Here is a 13,583-nt window from a genome sequence, read left to right as displayed (position 1 = left end):
CTATTTGAAAACAATTTTGTTTTGTTCCAGCTGTCTGTGATTCAAACCTCATCTCCTGGCTTGAGAAGAAGAATGGTACGTTAATCATTACAAAAACTGGGATGAGTGTTTTCTTCCTCTGTGCTGCCGTAGTAGAGCTGGCACAGCACCCATCTCCTCAATTCACAGTGTCCTTAGTCAGTGTATTGGTTTTGCATGGCAAGGTTTTGGTAGCAGGGGGCTACAGGAGTGGCTTCTGTGAGCACTTGCCAGAAGCTTCCCCCATGTTCAACAGAGCCAATGCTAGATGGATCCAAGACACACCCACCGCTGGACAAGGCTGAGCCCACCAGCAGTAGTGGCAGAGCCTCTGGGATAAAAACTGCTGCAAAACCACAACTGGAAGAGAGGAGTGAGAATGTGTGAGAGGAACAGCTCTGCAGGCACCAAGGTCAGTGACAGGGAAGGGGGAGGAGGTGCTCCAGGCACCAGAGCTGAGATTCCCCTGCAGCCCGTGGTGCAGAGCATGGTGAGGCAACTGTGCCCCTGCAGCCCACGGAGGTCTACAGGTGACCAGAGATCCACCTGCAGCTCCTGCAGGACTCCGCACTGGAGCAGGTGGATGTGCCCAAAGGAGGCTGTGGCCCCATGGGAAGCCTGTGCTGAGGCAGGTTCCTGGCAGGACCTGTGGCCCACAGAGAGAGGAGCCCACACTGGAGCAGGGGAAGAGTGTGATGAGTCCTTCCTGTGAGGAGGAAGGAGTGGCAGACACAACATGTGATAAACTGACCAAACACAAGCACATGTCCCCCTGTTCTGCTTGGGGAGGAAAAAAAATAGAGAAATTGGGAATGAAGCTGAGCCTTGGAAGAAGGAGGGGTGGGGGGAAGGTGTTTTAAGATTTACTTTTTATTTCTCCTTATCCTACTCTGATTTGCTTGGTAATATATTAAACTAGTTTCCCCAAGTCGAATCTGTTTTGCCCATGGCAGTAATTGGTGAGTGATCTCTCCTTGTCCTTATCTTGACCCACGAGGCTTTCGTTATATTTTCTCTGCCCTGTCCAGCTGAGGAGAGAGGGGAGTGACAGAGCAGCTTTGGTGGGTACCTGGCATGCAGCCAGGGCCAGACCACCACAATTAGGTGCTCCACACAGACTTCATAACCTAGTACTACTGACATCATGTAAGTAGGAGGCTTTGCTGGGTTTTAGTGTCAAACATAATTGCATAAGTAAAGCTGCAGGAAAAACATATCTGCATATTTTGTAGATGCTATAAAGAACAAATACTCATGTTCCCCAGCAGTAAGAATTGTGCTATCAGTCTAAGCTTTTTATAAGGTGGTAATCATTAAAATGTTCTGGGATGTAATTTCATTACAATCACTGAAAATGGCAGTCAAATAGAAATGCCAGGCGTCATATTGGGGTTACCAACCTGAATGATAATTGAGGGAGAGAAAAAGATACCAAGAAATGACAAAGCTTTTATTTTTCCATGGAGTTAGCCAAACACAAACAGATGAACTTTCTGAAGAGTGACAGTTTGTTCCCAGGTTGAGAATTTATACGACTTATTTAATGGTTTGGCTGTAAAGTCAAAAGTAAAGTGGTTTGTAAAGGAATTCAGTCATTGGCTGTTGCTTTTGTTATGAGCACAGTTTCTCTAAAAAAGGAATCAGATATTTACTAATGGAAAAATATCATATAAAGGAAAATAGAAAGATATTGAGGATTAGAACCAGAGTTTCCTGAACCTCAGTGCTAGTTCTTATACATATATACCAGTGGAAAATGAGCATAGTAAAGTTCTAAAGCAAAGTTCTTCTAAGAGCTGGCCTCATTATGTCTCCCTTTCTCACTTAGTTGTATATTTTAGCTTTGTATTCCAAGTGTTGTCCTGAAGGGTTAGATAGTCTTTTGAAGCACCTGGAGTTCTATCTGGGACTCCCTGGTAAAAAAAAAAACTATGGGCATACCACAGTAAGTCCAGCAAAGGATTACTACGGTAATAAAGGTACTGGAGCATCTCTCCTATGGAGAGATGAAACTGTTCTACCAGGAAAAGAGATGGCTTGGGGGAATTTCATCAGTGGGTGAATTACCTTCTGGGGGAAGTAAAGTACATTGAGCCAGGCTTTTTTCAGTGGCATCCAGAAAAAGGACAAGAAACAGTGAGCACAAACTGAAGTATAAGAAAATCCACTTGAATATAAGAAAAAATTATTTACTGTGAAGGCAGTCAAACATTGGAAAGGGCTGTCCAGAGAGGTTGTGGAATTTCTGTCTTTGGAGATTTTTAAAACCCAACTGGACATCACCCTGGGCAACCTGCTCTAGTTGACCCTGCTTTGAACAGTGGGGTGGGACTAGACAGTCTCCAAAGGTCTTCTAACTTCATCCATTCTGTGATTCTTTGAAATGTGTACTAACATTTCTTGGCACTTGGATTTTTTTTTTTATTATTTATAGCAAAATCACTACTACCAATAATTCATCTCATGAACAATCCCTTCAATCTAAAGTGCGCAAAGTATCTTGGAAACATCAATTTCAATCAATGTGGAAATTATAAAAGTAGTTAAAAAGATCTCAGTGAGATGTCCACCCATTTTGCAGTGGACAAGAGATGTCCAAGATGTCAGAGACTAAACTACTGAAAGGGATGGAAAGAGAACTCTGGAGCTGAGTTCATCAGAACATCCATGTGCTTTCTCTTGCTCATTTCTGTCTTCCCAACTTCTTGGGTGGTGCCTGGAAGACTTGGTGTCCTCCATGATTCTCTGCCCTTGATTTTTTTTTTTCCTCCTCTTATTCACAGATTTCTGCTCCAGAACCTGTACTTCTACCATGGAAAATACTAATAATATCTAAACTGAGACCCTAGTTTCAAAGCTTTTGAACCAATGAAGATTGCAACCAATTTCACTTGCAGACAACCTGTAGAAATGTGTCTGATTTTAACATTTGCTCCTTGTATTTCTGCATTGTTTTTTAATATAATTATTGATATTATTGGTACTAGCAGTGCTTTCTGCAGCTTGTTTACATATCCAGTTGATGGATTTACCTCAAAATCTGGAGTATTTGCTCTGTCATAGTACCAAAAGCACAAACTATTTCCTATCCCTTTTAGTTTCTAGTAATGAGTTGATTGTATATAAGTATTTAATTCACTAAATGGAGAAAATATGTGAATTCAGTGATATAAAATTGATTTCATATCAGAGTGCATACTAATGAATTTAACTCCATAACAAAACTGACCTTGCAAACTGCTACTGGGCTTTCAGATTTCTGCAGGAAAATGCTTGATTCCTGAATAATTTGAGCAAAACTTGTGTCAAATCAGGAGTCACTCCTTAAATTTTTTCAATAATTCACATTCATTTGCTGTGATACTGTTTTATGACTCCAATTTATGCTATGTATTTTACATGTAGTAAATCATACTTCGTAGGTATTGTATTTTAAAAAGTCTTCATCTACTATGATACTTGGGTTTAAAGAAAAGCCATTTAAAGTGTGTAAGTCCCATTGCATTGATCCCAAAGACTGAGAAATCTCAAAAAGTAAGTTGAGATCAATGGGACTCTCAAAGGAGTAAAAGTACCCATACAGGGAGAACAGTAGTGGACTGAGGCCATGTGCTTGGTTGCTGAGGCTTGTAAAGTACAAACGTGCCTTGAGAAGCACAAACGTGTTTCCTAGAACAACTCCACCAAAAAATGCATCTGTATAGGCTGTGAAATTCTCATAAGAGGGAGTGAGTTTTAGCAGGTCGAATTATCAGATGTGGAGCATGTAAAGAAAATGTAGTAGTAAGTATATGAAAATCCATCACTGGAAGAAAATAGGATAACAGATGAAACACCGGTGGTCTCAATAGCCTTTTCCTGAGATGAAGAGTCTTGCCTTTGCCACATAAAGGATCTTAAAACTGCTTTACTTTTTCATTTACATTTGTCCCATGATCACATCATTGACATGGAACAGAGCCTTAACATTATGTTCAAAGAAAATGTGCATTTATATGTAGTTTTACAAATACATCTGCTCAGAGTGTGATCCTGTAAAAGGAATAACAGGATTTGTTTACATTTTTGAGTGTTCTAAACTACTTGAAGGACAAGGTGATTGAAGGTTGAGTGTTAAAATTAAATGGAGTAAGCTTAAGCTGATAAGTAAATAAGTTAAGAATAGAGGGTCATAGTATAGCCAAGTGGTCGTTACTGTGCACTTGTTGGCTTGGAGATTAACTGTTTGTCTATACTGTTGGATACACAACTATGAAACTCTTCTAGGCATACACAGGTATAAAAAGTAAGGACTCTTGCTTAAGTCAGAGGTTCTGAGACCTGAAAAACAGTCCATGACCTTTTCCTTTCATATTCTTCTATGCATACATCAAGTACCAGCTTCAGCTTTCAAAGAATGAATTTTGTTTAAAGAGCAGATCAGTTAAAATGGAAGACTGAAATAGTGGAGCAGACTTTGAAATGCAATGTGCATCAACAATTTGCAGAACCACTGTTCTTTTGCACCACTGGAGGAGGAGTGTTCCAGAAATCTCTATTGAAAGCACTGTCCCCTTGATTTGGTTTCCATATTGAAGACTAAATGGACTGTGAGAAGTGGCTAAATGTTGCTGTGTTTATTTAACCTTCCAACAGCTGGGGCCTCTCTCTTATCTGTAGAGGGTAACGCATCATTCTGACTGCACTTACGGATGTATGTTTACATCTAAAGATTTCAAAATGCTTCAGCTACCCATCCAAACTGTCTGCGATTGATTCGCCCTCTTAAAGTACTGTGGCTGTTGGTGCTGTTATGAAAGACCATCTTGAGCCAACCCTCAAAACCTGTTCTTTGTCCAGACACCAGCTTTGCAAGCTGAGTCCCCTACTCTCTCTGAGCTGCATCTGGGACAAAACTCTGTGAAGTAGAAGGAAAGTTGCCTCTCCTAATCACTTTCCTGGCTGGTTCTTAGAGCCCTAATATTTTCTGTGTTCTTGAGTCCAGAGTAGAGCAATAGAGCTGGGGAAAGGACTAGTGACTAAGTCTGGTGAGGAGTGGTGGAGGGAGATGGGGGTGTTTAGGCTGGAAAAAAACAAAGCTCAGGAGGGACCTTATCACTCTCTACAACTACCTGAAAGGAGGTTGTACCCAGGTGGGGGTTGGCCTCTTCTCCCAGGAAGCCAATGACTGGATGAGAGGACATGGCCTCGAGATGTGCCAGGGGAGGTTTAGGTTGGACATCAGGAAGGATTTCTTCATGGGAAGGGTTGTCAAACACTGGAATGGGCTGCCCAGGGAGGTGTTGGAGTCACCATCCTGGAGGTGTTCAAAAAACAACTGGAAGTGGCACTTACATGGTCTAGTTGACAAGGTGATAATCGGTCAAAGGTTGGATTCAATGATCTCAGAGGTCTTTTCCAACCTTAATAATTCTGAGCTGCTTTACATCTGCTTTGTTCTGTGTGCCGATGAGGGTCACACAAGACTGATATCTTGGCAGCTTTGTCAGAGGTGTAACCATCTGCAGGATGCACAAATTTCAAGTGGAAGGAGACCTTAAGGGAGACAGAGATCTGAACTGTTCCGGCTCAACATTTCTGCCATGGACAGTTAAAATAAAAAAACAATCAAAATTGCATTTGGAAGGCTGGTGCCAGCATCTTAACAATGTCCAATTATATATTCAGCATACTGCCAGTGGAGCAACTCAAGGATTAAATTAAAAGATGAATTTAAAACATGGTTGTGTTATTCTTCATTGATTTTTCCCTTTAAATTATATAAAATGTGCTGTGACCTAGGGCCCAGCAAATTCATACATATGGACATAAAAGGCATTGCTGAAAAGGCAACTTGAAAAGATGCAGGTAACAATAATGACTGAAGTATAGATCCAAGTTTCAATAGAAATTACTTTTCTATCAGCTGAAAAGGTCAGCCTTTATGCAAGCAAGGATTTAAGAGCCCTGTTGTTATTACCTTAAGTAATACCCACAGTTACAACATTTTTTCCTCCTGCCATTTCATAAATGTCAGCATAAGGTTTTTATTTCAGGGATTGTGGAAGAAATATAGCGGATTACACACCAAATGAATGTTTCTACCATGTGAAATATACTTGGGTAACTAGGTGCCTACAAAAAAACTACATATTGAAGTTGAATGTACTGGCATATGAAACAAAATGGGTTGATGTTAATTATAGAGGCTGATAGTTGATTTCTAGTGATCTAAATTACCATGCTTAAAATTATTTCAGCTTTTGCTAAAATTTCCTAGTTTGCTGCAATGTCTCATGAAATCCACCCTACAGAGGGCAAGCATTATTGTTCCTGATGCTTATGCCTTTTCTTTCATTCCTTGTAAATATTAAATATTTCTAAAATAAATGTCATTGTTATTTCAGATTTAATAACTTTAAATTGGGAGGGGGTTATATTTTTGTGAGATAGCCTTTGTCTGATTAAAAGATGCAGGTCTGACATTTCAGATGCTTGGGCATAAAAAAATTTCATCTTTGTCTTCCTGCAATTATTGAAACTTTTGAATTTTTGTCAGTTTCTTTTAGGTGAAAATCAGGTGAGTTTGCTTGCAAGTAGCTCCCACCTTCACACCTTCCCCTAAATTGAATGTGTTTTATAATCTTGAAGAAACATGTCATTTCAAAGGCAGAGGACTCCAGTGTTGACTCCAGTGTTCCAAGGTTAAGTCATTACCGAGTATAATAAGGTCTATAAAACTTAGTAATTACTGTTCGGACTGTAGGTCCAATCTGAGATTGAGTGCAAAGAAGGAGAAATTTCACAGCCAGTGAAGCTGAACAATATACAGTAAATTAAGAACATTTGCTGAAAACAGAGATGTAGCCTGATGTATTGATACATGCTGTAACCAAAACTCCTTCATTTCATTCTGATTCTTTTTTTCACCAAATAGCAGAAATGTACTGAAGAAAAGCGTTGAAGTACATTTTCCTCTAGTACAGAATATATTTTTTAATCTTCAAAATGTTTTCTTCTCCAAATTCTGTTAAGTAGCTATTTCTTCATTATTTAACCAAGGAGTGTGCAAACTCCACAGAGGAGTAGGGCAGACTGAAATATTCATGTTAAATCTTACTGGGCACATTTGGTGTTACAGAAGAGGTAAGGGAGAGGTGTTCTTATGTCCTTAGTTTGCTAAAACTAAACACTACCCATAATCTGAAACCTAATATCCCATATTTAGTTGATCTGTTTGTGAAGCTCTTTGTTTGCCTTTGCTGCACTATAAAGCTTTCTTTTTCTTTGCAAAATTAATTTCTTCAAATAGATTCTTGGCAGATGCTTATTTACTGTCAGGGATGCAATTATTACCTGTCAGAAACACATTCAGCAGTAGGAGACACAGTGTTGTCATTGCAGTTTGTAAGGAGCTGAGCGAATGAGTTAATGAATGAATGGGTTAATGAATGAATACATTAATAAATTTACCTTTAACCTCCAGAGATTGCAGTGTTAGTCTTTATTCTGTAAACAAGCACATAAAAATCTCACAGTCTGCAACCTCAGGGTCATTTCCTTAAACTGCAAAAGAAAAGAAAAATCCAAACCACAATTCACTGTGGCTGACTATCTACAAGGAGTAGCAGCCTGGGATGAAGATGGGGAGTAGATCAGGTTAGTGCTCTACTTCATTCAGTTTATATATTCATCGTGAAGAAATCAGATGGGCAATTTGTACTCCTGATCAAAGGGTGAATTCAGTGCCCTCAGAATGCAACTTTCAGGAGCTTCAGTTTTCTTCCATTGCAAAACTAATTTTTTTTTTTTTTCTGGAAGATGACCATCTATGTAGAACTTAACAGGGTTGTGATAGAGCAGTATTGATACTATTACTGGTTTAGCACATAAGTTTGCGTATTTAACTTTCTGTAATAAGACTCTCCTCATGAGGAAACTTGTCTGAGGACAGTGTGTTTTCCACTGACATTAGGAATTAATGCCAACTAACCAAACTCCTATAGAGAATAATCCATTATGTGTTAAACATGAGTCTACTCAGGAGTTAGGTACTGGAGGAGATCCACAAAATGCCACCAAGATTTGAGCTAGGCATAATAAAGATACTTCTCTGCATATTCACATATTCCAGTATTAAAGGGGGTATAATGCTTTAAAAGTGCCAAAAGATTAATTATTTTAAGCTCAATAAACTGAAGGCTGAATGTTCAATATTGTGGTACTCCCATTATTGTCAGCAATTTCTCTCAAATAATTAGTTTTAGATTATCAGGATAGCATTGTTTCATTCCTTTAGCTAACCAGTGTGCCACTTATCTGTACATGGCATTAGTGGTGGCCTTTAGCATGCAACCACAAAGCTCTATTATCAACAAGTTTGAAGCTTGGGGAATATGTGAAAAATAATAGGACATTGAGTGTTTTTATCAGTTTGATTGGAGTGGTAATTTTTGGTAATTGTGTTCTTTTACAGAATAACTCTACAGTCACTTAAACAATTCAAGTGTAAATGTTCAATATGTACTTCGAAACAGACAAAGAAACAGCTTCTTTTACAACCTCATACTGAGGACCTCCTGAAAAAGAGAACACTGAAGCAGAAAACAGTTATTATTCTCTGTTCCCACTGATATTGTTAATTGCTGAGCATATCTGTGATTGAAGAAGAAAATTTGCTCCCCTGCAGCCAGGTTCTTTCTCTTAGAGTCTTTCCACAGTCATAAAGCTTTGCATAGAGACTCCAGACTCAGACTCAGCCAAAATGGGCTGTCTCAGCGAGAGAGACTAAAGAAACTGCTCCAGAGCTAAGGCTGGTGTCACATCCTTCTTCAGCATTACTCTACTGATGCTTGCAGGCACTAGGATCCAGGAGATACTGCTCCTCCACTCAACCCTATCACCTGTGTTCACCAAGAAATGGCTATCTGGGAGTGGCATCTAGTGGGTGGAGCTTTGCAACTCAAGTGGAATAATGGAGTACAATCGTAATTACAAGTTCAGCTGACCCTTTACTGCCTGGTTCAAACAGATTATTTGCTCTTTCCCCCTTCTGCGTCCTTCCTCATTGTCCTGTTCCCTCTAACCTCTCACACTTTTCTCCATTATTGTGTTCCCTTTACTAGTTTCAAAGTCCTGTTCCTTTGCTTCCTCTAAAATTTTCGTAATTTTAGTCTTTCTGCAATAAACCTCCTCACCTCTACACCATCTTCCCCTAGAATTGTCAAAATAGCAAGAGTTTCATGCCATTGCATTACTCATTGAAATTTTGTGTATAATTAAAGATTATCAGAAATTTTTCATCACAGCATGATTTCACTGGAAAAAAAGAAGTTGAAAAAATACTGCAATTATTTTATTAGGTTTTAGAAAATATTCTACTGGTAAATTTCAAAACAAAATGCTTTATATTGATATTTAGTATACTTATTCATTTTGGAATTTTGAAAATTTGGGTGCAGTGGTTTTGGTTGAAAAAGAATTTGTAGGATTCTGAAATGAATTTTCTAAAACTGATCCGTCATAGGCAGTTTCCAGTTTATGGGATATTTTGAAAATATTTTACAATGAAAATAATTTTTAGTCTCAAACAAAAAATGTTCAAGTTTTGACCTGCTTTTTAGATCCCTGTCTTCCATTCTGTATTATTCATTGGCTACTCACATTTTTGGATCTTAAGAGCAGAAACTCTTCTTTGTACAGTACCTAAGACAATGGGATTCTTTCTTTCTTCTCAGGACTAGCACAATTAATATTATTTGAATAATGATCATTTGATGTGGAAATACTTGGATTAAAGTCATTGCCCTGGTTATTGCAGAAGGTTAAGGTCTATTCTATCATGATCCTTTCCAGTCAGTAATATGATGAAGCCAATGCTTATGGTACTATTGCAACTTCAATAAAAAACATATTTTATGTCAGTCATATTCTGTAAGGATGTGTCACTGATTCATAAAATCACTTCTTGATGAAGGCAGTCTCAAAAGCAGAAAAAAATTTGCTAGTAGGATAGAACTGTATGTTTTGATGCAGTACCAAGTAGTAGGAACCAGAAGAAGTGTTATTTTTATTTAGTGATCATAACCATACCTTAATTTTGTCTTAGAACTAGGCTTCCCTTTAGGTGTTAAGCAACTGCATTATTTTTAAAATGTCTCTGTGAAGCAATCTAGATCTATGAGGCAGAATTTTGAGAAAATTCTATTTAGTCAATTTCGAGTCAAACAGTGTTCCCAGCATGCACACTGTCAACCAGATTTCTGTCCTTTCTAAAGCAGAAAGCATTTACTGAACTCCATCTTTGAACTACACTTCACCTTGTGTCATGGTTGAGTAACTGCAAACACTATTTCTGCCATATTCAGTTGTATGTTATTGATGCCATTTTAAATATGCACATAAAAAAGAAACCATTTATCGCCCTCAATTAAATCCGTTCCTCTGTAATGGCATAATGTCTAGCTGCCAAATAACTTCATGGTATTTTTATTACTCTCATTAGCTTTACTGAAATGGAGCCAAACAAAAGAATGCCGTGGTAACTGAGTAATATGTCTTTCCACCTGGTCTCCAGGAGACACAGTATATTCTTAATGTTAGTTAGAAAATATTCTACTTTATTTCAAATTGTTTATGGAGAGATTTCTGTCAGAAATAATATGATGAAGTTAGTAATTTCAAAGCTAGTAATTTAATGAATTAAACAGTTTTTATTGCTCTGGCAGATAAGTTGCCCACTGAAGTTCATCTAAGTTCTTTCTTCACAGAATAGTGTGTTTGGATGGAATGACAAAGAGCAGGTGGTTAAATGTGGTGGGGTATTTTTTGGTGAAACATTGCATGTCGGTCTGTTAGAGCCAGTTGAATCAGATAATCCCATAAATGTGAGGCTGCTTTAGGTCCATATCCTCAATTTCTGCCTGTAGCAAAGCTGAGCAGCTGCTCCCAGAAGGTGGGTGCATGGGCACAAAAACCACACAGAGGCAACACACATCAGTGAATCTGTAACATTTACGTGTAACATATACATTTACACATATGTGTGTGCATTTGCACACGAAAAATGGATCGCTGTAGTAGCTGCTCCTGGATGCTCAAGTGACCCAGTAGCTGGCCCCAGATCCCCTCATCTCCCCAGTTGCGGGGGAGCTGCATTTGAGCCTGGAGGTTTGCAATCCCTCTCTTCTCCACTGGCTAATCCAGCTGAAAGTTCCCTAGCATCCAAAAGTACCACTCAGAACAGTCCACCCAGACAGAAGATAGTTGGAAATAGGATTTAATGAGAGCATAGGGCAGACCACAGTGATCAGGCACACATTTCAATCTGACAAGCCACCAGTTTACACTGAACTGACCTCTTTATTCCTCTTATTTTCCCATGCTTGTTTCTCCCCAGTCCACTTTGATCCTTTCCTTTCCTCCCCACATTCTTTCCCTTCAGGCATCCGTTAATGAGTGCTATACCTCCTTCAGTCAATGAGGCATGTGGGGAAGGGAGTTTGTTTGGTGGGTTCCACACAAGGACTGTGCTTTGGTAGTCAGGTGAAGCTCATTCCCTGCACCCCATGTTCACTAATTACGCTGCTAGAGCTGTCAGTTTTTGTCTGATCCTGGCCTGGCCTGTGTAGGTGTTGATTAGCCTTTGAGTAGCCTAGCACAGTCTACCAGTAAGTTTAAACTGCATCTGAAGTTGCTACAAAATTCTGTGCTTTTATTGAAACAGATAAAGGAAAGCATGTACAGTAACACCGTATTTTACCTCAGTCTCTATTGCTCTCAGTGTTTAAATGTATTGACTTAGGGTTTCAGTATCTACAGCAGCTAATACAAAGAGTGACCTTTTTTCTCTCAAAGTTTTAGGAATAAAGTAGGGATACTTCCGGCAATGTACTAATCCTAGATTTCTTTTTCTTTTGCAGCCTATGAAGTGATCTGACATACATGAAAGAGAGGAATAAAAAGATTCCTTACGTACATGAATCCCTTAGGTAGGAAATTCAACTGTATATTTCATGACTATTCGATATATAAAGAATATTTAAAATTATTATAGGAAGATAACTGTGGAGTTGGGCTTGATAATTGGTAGAGATTAATTTCCATCATATTTTAAGTTCTAATGTAAATTCTAGCTTTCAGACTCTAAAATTTTACCCTTTAGAGCTTATGATTTTCTTTTCTGTAAAAGACAGCTGTAAAAATAATAATCCTGCAATCATGGCTAAACATTCAAACCACCAGGGAAGAAAATGGAATATTCAGGGGCTGTGAAACTGGTAGATAAAGATTGCTATTGTTAGCTAAATCGTGTTTTAGTAGGAAAACAAAGGCAGTAGAGGTGGTATTTAGAAAAGAAAAGAAAAATTGTAGTAAATGATCAGTTTTTAGTTTTTGTTAAACTTATGAGTCTGAGCAAAGCATTTGGTTATTCTGTGTCTTAGTTCCCTATCTGTAAAGTAAGGATAATGGCACTTTCTTCTTGTCATGGCTTGCTTTTTTTTTTCTCTTTGTCAATTTAAATGGTGAGAGTTTTTAGGAGAGTTTCAAGCTCAGTTCTGTAAAATAAATAAATAGGAGCTAAGAGCATAAATACTATGATGGAGAAGGTGAGAGTCTAAACTATTTTCAAGAATTTGTGTTTTCATGATTTTTCTTTTTCAAAAATGAATCAAGTCTTTCAGATGGAGAAGCATATCTCCGTGTGTGAGGGAAGTTGTTCCATTCATCATCACATCTTGACTGCTAATCAAAGGAAGGGTTGCAAAGAGTTGTTAGGAGGTGGAGGTAGTTTGTTTAGGAGAGAAATTTAGGAAAAATATATTTTTACCCATGTATAGGCTATTCAGGTGAAATCTAAAAGACCTTTTCATTGCTTCCATTTTATGCAACACAGAGAAATATAAAGTCCTTAGTCCCAATAAATTAACTGGATGTCAAGGTTCCCTTACATAGCCAACATCAGGTACTAAGCATCCTCACAAAGTACTCCATAGAAGCTATGTGCTAAGTAGCTACCTGGAATCAGTCACAAGAAATTCAGATCAGAGATATGTCTGAACTCCATAAATTCTCTGGAGCCTGTACATCACCATGAAGGCCATACTGGGTGCCTGAGGGATTCAGAGTACTGAGACATCCAATTAAGGCTCATTCAGAGAGGGAAAACAGAACTCTTGTCACACTGCACACCTACAACTTTTAATTTACAGTATGATCCCAACCATCACTGTCATTCAGAAACACATCTAGCAATAACAGTGCTCAAATCATGGCTAGGAACATGTATCTGTGTTGACATTTGAGATCTCTGCGTGGGAAGGCAGACTCATGCAGTATCCACAGTATAGTTGAATGTTCTGGATGGTCAAACAGACTGTCACATTCTTGCTTTATTCTGTTCTTTATCTGTGCTTGGTTTTGTACAGCTGTAGTTAAGCCTTTCAAATGGTAATGAACTCTGGTGTTTTGCGAACTCCTTAATCTGCCTTCCCCCAGGCTGAAAGATGAACATTGTTTATCATCATGACTAGTGGGAATGTGAAACTTTTTCAGTACATTTTGGTAAAGTACTTTTGGCTTTTGAT

The 13,583-nt window shown here is 38.5% G+C and overlaps 1 protein-coding gene across 8 annotated transcripts in view; it reads left to right on the top strand.

Moving 5' to 3' along the window:
* Positions 1 to 13,583, top strand: part of PRLR (prolactin receptor) — a 155,716-nt gene that overhangs the window by 114,369 nt on the left and 27,764 nt on the right. For 3 of the 8 annotated variants that reach the window (XM_027709501.1, XM_027709500.1, XM_027709503.1), the window contains one exon: positions 11,919 to 11,987. The gene's annotated coding sequence lies outside the window, so the exon portion shown is untranslated. Of the gene's footprint in view, positions 1 to 7,136; positions 7,657 to 8,473; positions 11,988 to 13,583 lie in introns of those variants that run through there. The other 5 variants (XM_027709496.1, XM_027709498.1, XM_027709499.1 and 2 more) reach the window with 3 other exon arrangements.

This window comes from Neopelma chrysocephalum, unplaced genomic scaffold, assembly GCF_003984885.1.
Source record: "Neopelma chrysocephalum unplaced genomic scaffold, ASM398488v2 Primary Assembly neopelma1_96780, whole genome shotgun sequence".
NCBI lineage: Eukaryota > Metazoa > Chordata > Aves > Passeriformes > Pipridae > Neopelma > Neopelma chrysocephalum.
This window is presented reverse-complemented; position numbering and strand designations above follow the sequence as displayed.